This window comes from Struthio camelus, chromosome 10 (genome assembly GCF_040807025.1).
Source record: "Struthio camelus isolate bStrCam1 chromosome 10, bStrCam1.hap1, whole genome shotgun sequence".
NCBI lineage: Eukaryota > Metazoa > Chordata > Aves > Struthioniformes > Struthionidae > Struthio > Struthio camelus.
This window is the reverse complement of record NC_090951.1, coordinates 25,840,627-25,849,056: the sequence shown is the minus strand read 5'-3', so window position 1 is coordinate 25,849,056 and position 8,430 is coordinate 25,840,627. Positions and strand designations below refer to the sequence as shown.

General features: G+C 58.8%; 1 non-coding gene across 1 annotated transcript; it reads right to left on the bottom strand.

Moving 5' to 3' along the window:
- Window positions 1-360: 360 nt before the first annotated feature.
- On the bottom strand, window positions 361-454 carry TRNAI-UAU (transfer RNA isoleucine (anticodon UAU)). The gene is made up of 2 exons: window positions 417-454; window positions 361-396 (listed from the first exon to the last, which is right to left on the bottom strand). It is a non-coding gene; the product is annotated as a tRNA-Ile (tRNA).
- Between the last annotated feature and the right edge of the window lie 7,976 nt (window positions 455-8,430).

The following is an 8,430-nucleotide window of genomic DNA, read 5'->3' as shown; positions in this document are numbered from 1 at the left end:
CAGGGGGAAAGGCTGGCTAGGAAGGCTCTGCCACAGTGAGGCTGGGCAGCTGGTGCTGGGAGAGTGTCCGCCTGGAGGGCAAATGCTGAAGAGCAAAGGAAAATGTTAGCATCTGCGCCCTGAGTGGGGTCTGGATCCTCTGCGGAAGAGAAGGGAGGAGAGCCCAGCTCTGCCTCCGGGGCCCCAAACCGAGTGCTATGCGGGCAGAGCCCAGGTCAAGCCTGGAACGGCCCCGAGCGCTTCTGGTGTTCCAAGGTGTCTGTATTGGCAGGTCCCGGGATGTCTGGCTTGAGACAGATGTCGCTGCTAGAAAGCTGCACCGCCCAAGGGAAGAGGAGGCAGTGCATGATCAAAAGCCCATGCTCCAGGTGAGGCTTGAACTCACACCCTCAGCATCCCTCCGCTTAGCACTGCTGTATAAGTACTGCGCGCTGGCCCATTGCGCCACTGGAGCACGCTTGGAGAGGCGGACTGGAGCCCACGAGCAACCATTGTTGCCTGCGATCACCATGGCTCTTCAGCATTAACCGGGCACCTCAAGTGCTTTCCTCTTTGTCTCGTCCAGCAAGGAGCAGCCATTGCGTGCCAGGCTTGCAACATTCACCAGGGCACGGAGTGCCAGGGCAAAGTGCCCCTCGGCAGGGTTTAGCTGGCTAGAGGCAGGAAAAGGGAGGCCACAGGCGACCCAGGGCTGGGACAGTGAGGTCGCTGCTGTGGCAGCCCTGTGAGGCCATTGAGTGCATCAGAAAGCCCCTGTAGTGAAGGCAGCCGGGGGAGGGGGCGAGGGGAGGCAGAAGAAGGACACCCGACTGCCACAGGGACCGTGAGTAAGGGCAGACCCAGAGCAGCCAAAGCCATGCTGGGCCAATGGGAGTGGAGGCTGGAGAGGGGCTAAGGCAGCCAAGAAGGACACGGAGAGCAGCAGCAGGGAACACTGGTCCCAAACCACATCTCGTGGGGGAGCCAATGGGCTTCTGGCTTTGCGCTCTGCTCCCGAGGGCATCTGGGCTCTGGCCTAACCCCTGCCTGGCTGTCAGAGTCCAGTAGTCTCTGCAGCAGCATCTTGTAGCTATTCCACACAGGGAGGGTCAAGAGGGACCTCACGGAGCTCTCAGAGCGAGACGAGACAGAAGGGTCACCGCACCAGAAAAGCCAGCGGGCAGTCCCCCAAAGCAGCAGAACGTCGCCCTTCCAACTCCCCACTGAAAACCAGTTCTTCTCTTTTAAACTGACAAGCACTTTTCTGGAAATCAGGGTCAGCACCACTTCATGAGTTGCATGGCCAGGGAAAGCTGCCAACTAAGCGCACAGGCAGGGCAAAATAGTACTGGCTGAGTACTCAGCTTCTGGACCTCCCTGGCAATTTGTTGGTCCCTGCAGCAGCAAGGCGGTCCAAAGCCTTTGCCTCTTTACTACGCCGAATGTCTGCCAGTGAAGCAGGTGCTTAGTAAGAGGCAGCACTTGCAGGGAGAGTGCAGTGTTTGGAGCATCAGGCGTTACTGGGACAAGGAAGACGACCGAAGAAGAGGCTTCTCCCAGCAACAGACCGAAAGGACACGGCCATCACCCGCTCCTCTGGGAGGATCCACAAAGCCCCTTCCTGTGTTTGATGAAGGGCAGGGAGATGCTGTGTTCCCGGGTCAGAGGAGGCGCATGGACAGGCTTCAAGGAGCCCAGGATTTGAAAAAGGCTGACAGGGCAGTCAAGCAGCTGTGAGCTGCCTGTAGTTTACAAGAAGCTACTAGGTGCTGCTTTGAAAACCTAATTCAAGAAAGCGCTAAAAAAAACCAACCGCAGCCATGCGGCAAGAGAGGAGGAAGGTCTAAATGAGGCACGTCCACCTCCAGGCAGCAGGCAGGAGGTGGGTGGTGGGGACACCGTGCGCCCACCAGGACATGAGCACAGCCCTGGGGGGGCCGCCACAAGGAGCAGCCAAGGGCCGACGGAGGCCCAGGGACAAACATGGCCCATCCCAGGTTTGCCTGGCTGGAGAGCACTGCAGCTGCAGAGAAAAGCCAGGCATCTGCACTCCCAGGTTGCCGCACCGCTCTACCCCACAGCAGCTCCTCCTCTGCCCTCAGCCTTTCCCCATACAATCCGGAGAAGGGCTGCAGCTCCTATAGCACCCCTGGGGCTGTGGGCCCATCAGGTGTACGTGTGTCCTGGCCACCATGCTGTGTGAGGGGTGTGTCCGCTGTGCAGTGTCTCTGTGCGTGTGGAGAGCGTGAGCATGTGTGCGGATGCGTGTGCAGTGTCAGGGATGTGTTGGGCTGGTGCATGTGCACTCTGGCGGTGCAGTCCTGGCTGTGCGTGAGGGTCTTGGGGAGTGAGAGGTGTGAGCTCTGAGCGTGTCCTAGGGAGGGTAATGAAGGAAGAAAGGGGCGCGTGTGTGTGCGCGCGCGCTGTCCTTAGAATGAGTGAGGCAGTGGTTTGCTTGCACACCCGCTCTGTGGCACGCGTGTCTCTATGCTGCGGTCTGTGTACGGGCGTTATTCTGTTACGGCGCTACAAAAACTGTGGAGGAGCACATGGGGGGTTTAACAGCTCTTCTGTTCATCTGTCCTGCAGCACTGTCCTTTGTGAGGCACAGGCTGGTTACTCCAGCCGTGAACAAGTACACGCCACTTTTTTTTTTCCTTTGGCCCTTGTAGGTGGATTTCAACATCCCCTTTGCTAAGAGCTCCATGGCCGCAATGGAGACAACGCTGACAGCAGCCGAGGGAGCTCCCACGCTGACAGGCCTCCACTTGGCCCTGGAGCTGCAGTGCCTTGGGACTGGTCACTCTTCAGGCCCAGGCAGGCTTCCGCAGCTAGCAAGATGGCTCAGGACCACGCTTCCAGACTTTCCAGCAATGTTCACACGTCTTCTGCGCAGCCAGCAAGTCCTGGTATCTCTCCCTTTGATCCCGCAGAGCCATCTGCTGCCCAGTGCTAGGGCATTAAAAAGGAACCGTTTGGTTTTAGGCACAGGGAGAAGGGCACGGAAACGCTGCAGGCCTAGGGCAGGGCGGTTCTTCTGGGGTCTGCTTCTGCTGGCATCTCTATGCTTTCTGGAACGGGACAGGGGCCCTAGTGTCCAAGGCAAGGACATGACAAGGTGCCACGTGCCGGTAATCAGCCTGCGGAGGAGTCAGGCGGGGATGGGACTTTGCACCAAGCCGGCCTCGATCCCCACAGGGCAAGGTGTCCGGGTGTGGAGCCTTGGGGAGACAAGGATGGAGCGTGCGGTTTGAAAAGGGAGAGCCAAAACACTGGAGGAATCCTTTCATCGTCGGCAGCCACAACTTTCTGGTCCCACAGGGAAAGCCCACCGCTGAGTGCCCAACCCCTGCCCCTGGGCTGGAAGGGTGCCTGCTCCCAGGCCACAGCCTGCAAAGCCTGTTGCTCTCCCACGAGGGGTGCCAGGGAAAGACCGGACCCCCTTCCCCTCCCTTCCCCTTGGGTGCTCCTGGATGTGGAGGGAAGGCCAGTGCAGGGGAAGGGGAAACAGCACCCCCAGCTGGAGAAATTTACCAGAGGAAGTGCTTCTCTTGGGAATTCCGCTGCCGATTCAGCTCTACCCTCTGCTTCCACTCTTCCCGACGCACTTGGTAAGTCTCCAAGAGTTGCAGGGTGTGGCTTGCTCGTACAGAAAGCTGCCTGCAAGAGCAGGGAAAGTTCCCTCTCCCCTTCTGGCTGAGGCCCTCCTGCCTCTCCCCTCGACCAGCCCCTGCACGCACGCTCCCGCTGGTGGTACCCACAGCCTTCAAGTGGCAATGCAGCTTGGGGCTGCCTGGCACCAGGGTCCAGCCCAGGTCATTGCCATGCCAGGAGAAATCAGGGGACGCCATACCCAGCCCCATGGCTCCCAAGATGGGCTTCCTCACACCTCGGACAGGTGCTGCCACTCCAGTTTTCCAGGCCGGGGCTGGGCCTGGCGCGCACTTACTCTTTGCGCAGCCGCGGCAGCCTCTCTGGCTTCCTCTTCTTCTCCTCAGCTCGGGGCAGGAAGGCAGCAGCGCTCTCCTCTTTCCCAAGCCACGGCACTGGTGAGTGTGGCTGAACCTCGGGCAGCGTTTCCTGATGCCGCCAAGCCTGCATTGGGGCCAGAGGACAAATTTGAGGCTGCTTCTGACCTCCCTCAGGCGCTCTCACCTCTCAGCCCTGGAGAAGCCAGCAACTGCGGGGCCTGTGCGTCCTCCCGCACACTTGCTCTGCTCTGGCCTCAGAAACCCCCATGCCAAGCACTGCCGCAGGCAGGGACCCTGGCCGGGATTCACCACCGTTGCTTGCTGGCTCCATTCTCTCTTGCTGACATCGCTCGTGACAGGGTGAATGAGGGCAAGGAATGACCGTTTTTCAGCGCTGCAACCGTGAAATCAAACGCTCCCGTGGGGTTCCACCAGTCAGACCCCAGCACGGAACCACTGAACGGGGTCGGTTGGAGGGGACCTCTGGAGAACTCTCGTCCAAGGCCCCGCTCCAAGCGGGGCCAGTTAGAGCAGGCTGCCCGGGCTGTGTCCACCTGAGGGTTGAATAACTCCAAGGGTAGAAGTCCCACAGCCTCTCTGGGCCCTGTTCCAAACTTTGACCACCCTCATGGTGGAAACGCGCCTCCCAACAGCTAGCCGGAATCTGCCTTTTTGCAACTCTACGTCTTGTGCCTCTCACCCTGTCACTGTGCGCCTCTGAGAAGAGCTGGCTAAGTTACCTCTAGCCTTTCCCCCGGGTAGCTGCAGACAGCAAGGCGGTGGACCCTTGAGCCTTCTCTTCTATGGGCTGAACAAACACAGTCCTCTCCACCTCTCCCTTGGACACCAGGTTCTCCAGCCCGCTGACCAGCTTGGGAGCCTCCGCTGGATTTGCTCCAGCATTCCAGAGCCTCTCTTGCATGGTCGAGCCCCACCCTGGACCTAGGGCTGGCTCCAGGTGAGGTCTCCCAAGGGCTGAAGAGAGAGGACTCGTGGCGTCCTTCACTCGGCTGGCTACACTCTTGCAAACACAGCCCCGCCTGTGGTTGGCCTTCTTCCCCGCAAGTTCAAGGGAGGGGGCGACCCAGCCATGCCCCCACCACAGCACATTGCTGCTCCTCCCCTTTGGCTTTTTGCAGCAGCTTCTCCCTGCCAGGCATGGGCAGGCAAGCTTGAAAGACCATGGCCACCTGGCCTGCTCTTTGGGGGGCAGCAGTACCACTCGGACTTGGAGACCTCCACGGCTCCGCTCCTCGGCTTACCTGTTCTGCCCTGTTTGGCTGTCTGCAAACAGGAATTGCAGTCCGAGGTCTGGCTTGACGAGGTTCTTGCTGCTTGCTGTCCTCGTCCACCTGAGAGGAGCTCTCCCGAACTGTTTGCAGCAGGCTGAAAACACACAAGCCGGGTGAGGTTATCGGAGTCCCGGATGAGACCGTTCTCCATCTTGTGCTCACAAGCAGCGGCGTGCCAGCCTCTGCAGCACAAGACAGTGCTGCTGGAGCATTTGGTGTATTTGAGCCCTTGTGATCCCATCAAGAGTGAGGGCCCTACAGGCCCTAAGGAAAGCTCTGGATGCCCAGGTGTGGGCCCTCTCTGGATGGCACGAGGAGAAAACCAGTGCCATTTGCCACGCCCGGAGCCTGCAGAGCCCGCTAGCCGCCTCCTGCTAGGGGCACTAAAGGCCGTGAGGTGGTCAGAAAGACTCTGTTTTGGGGTGAAATGGGAAAAGGGGAGGCTTCTAGTGAATTGAATCCAACCTAAAAACCAGGGAAAACGGACACCGCTCTCTGTTGGTGGGGGAGGATGGTCTGACTTTCACGTTCCTCTGGGAAGTGCTCTCATCTACGCTGCAACCAAATGAGGTCCCTTGAAATGTCTAGCAAAGCAGAACAGCTTTGCTGCAACTTCTCAGCTGCTGCAACACCTCTTGCATCGACATCGGTCGTTGTGACACGAGTTGACAACCTTTCAGAGTTCATACCGACGGCGTGTGCGACGGAAACAACTCCTTCCCAGAATGCCAAAAGCACACGGTCACCGGCATGCTTTGCTCCAAGAGCCTCACCTGGCAGCTGGCTTGTTTGCCCGGGTTTTCCATTCTTTCCCTCCCTTTGAGCTGGCCCCAGATAGCGTGGGCGGAGAAAGCCTTTCTCGAGAAAGGAGGCGCTCAGCAGGAGGACTCCCTGGAAGTAGGAAGGGCGGAGACTCTTCAGCAAGCATCTCTGTGAGCGTTTGAACAAGAAGGACAGGCAGCTGTGCTCCAGCTTTGGATCAAAGAGCCCGATTGCCTCGGAGCTCTGCTCCCGAGCAGGTCTTAGGCCCTTGCTGACACAGAATCCTGTCCAGCTCTTCACTTCTGCAGGGCACCCTTCTGCCCTGGAGTACTGTGGCTGTTCTCCTGCTTTCTCTAGCCCATAGGCTTAAAAAGCGGGGCTTGGCTGGGAGGTGCTGGTGACCTCATGGTACCCTCTCCTTTGGGGCGGCTGCGGGCTGGAGGGCATAGTTCCACACGAGAAGGGGAACAGATTCCTGCACATCTCTAAGGCGCTCACATGCACAGACGTGCTCTTCTGGCGCATCCAGCCCAAAGACATGCTTAGGGAGATGCACAGCACAAGGCCTGCAATTACCAGCCTCCACAAGGAAGCCACGTTTTGGCACAGCTTCGCAGCCTGTCGCCACTCATCTCCACGTGGTCTTCCTCCCCACTTTCCAGCGCGCTGCTTCCCTGGGAAAGCTAGACCCCCTCCGCCACTGGCAGCTCAAGGCAGGATTTTGATCCCGCGCAGAGCGCGGAGGGATCTTCCTAAATTCCTAAATGCTGCTGCACAGACAGACTCCTGCAACTAAGGAGCAGCTTGCAAGACACACCAGGGCATGGAGTCCCAGGGCCAAGTGCCCCTCAGCAGTGGCAGCTGCTGCAGTTGGTGCTGCAGGACTGCCCGGAGAGCCCCTTCCAGGAGGAGTCCCCTGAGATCTGCCGTGATGAGTAAACAGAGGCACAAGAGGAGCAGCCTACTCCGCCAGGCATCGCCTTTTCAGCTTGGCTCCAGCCCCGTGCTGCGGAGGCCAAAAGGAAAACAAACACACCTCTCTCACCAGTCAGCTGTGACATTACCTTTTCCCTCAGTCTGCTTGTTACGCGCTCTGTCCTTTGCCTCCCGGCCTTTGGCGGCCTTCCGAGACCCTCTGGAGGAAGAGGCTGGTCTCACAGGCGACATCTCAGTCTCCGTCCTGGAAACAAGAAAGGCACCAGAGAGAAGCTTGACACCAGAGGCTCGCAGAAACCTGCGACAGGCTTGCCGTCAATCTAGGAAGACCAAGTCATGCAAAGACTTGTTGGCCGCCCTTCAGATGTCACACTGACAGAGTGTACGGAAGAAGCAACCCCTTCGAAGAACTCCAAGAGCACAAGGGCACCCTCAGCCCTTTTCTCCAAGAGCCTCACCTGGCCGACGACTTGCTTCCTTTGCTCTTCCGCCCCTTCTGCTTTTTACGGCCGGCGCCAGATAACGCGGGTGGCACAGGCCTTTCTTGAGAGAGGAGGCACGCAACGGGAGCACTCCCTGGAAGTAGGAAAGGAGAAGGCTCTTCAGCAAGCGTCTTTGTGAGCACTTGGGACAGGCAGATGTGCTCCAGCATCGGATCAAACAGGCTGATCCCCTTGGAGCCACGCTCTCCAAGAGGTCTTGCTCCCTAGGATGTCCTTGGCACACACCAGCAGCCTGTTGACAGTCATCTCCAGGCAATCTTTCTCCCCACATTCACGTGCCCGGGATCCGTCAGAGAGGTAGACCCCCCCCTCCCCTCCCCTCCAGCATAGACACCTCGCCGCCAAACGTCCTAAAGTGCTAAAGTGAAAGAGGAGCTTGCGCTATCCACCAGGGCGCAGCGCCCCGGGGCAAAACTGCCCTTCAGCGGCACCAGCTGCATTTGTTGCTGTTGGGCCACCCTGAGACCTCCTGCCATCCAGAGTCACTTGAGATTTGCTGCGAGGGGTAAATAGAGGCACAAAGAGGCAGTCTACTCTCCCAGGCACCGCATCTTGACCAGGGCTCCAACCACCTACTGCTGAGGACAAAGGGAACACACGCATGAACACACGCACGCATGCACACTCCCTTCTCTCTCACAAGTCAGCTGTGACATGACCTGTTCTGTCCATCTGCCCTTCTTCTTCAGTGCACTTCAGGGATCCCTGGGAGGGAGATTCCGCCTCTTGTTTTTCAGCCGGAAGCGTCAAATCAAATCTGGAAAGGAGAAGACGCCAGGCTGCAGAAAAGGCACCACGCTCCCTTTGCCGCTCGCATTCACAGTCCGTTGCCAGAGAGCTTTGAGAAGGCCTGCCAAGGCCATAGCTTTCCAAAGCAGAGTACGCAACATCCTTGAGAACTCTCATTCTGAGGAACCGGAGAGGCACAGGCCAGACCTCCGCGGCGTGTGCGCACACGAGAGGCCCCACCAGTCTGGGCCAGGGCTT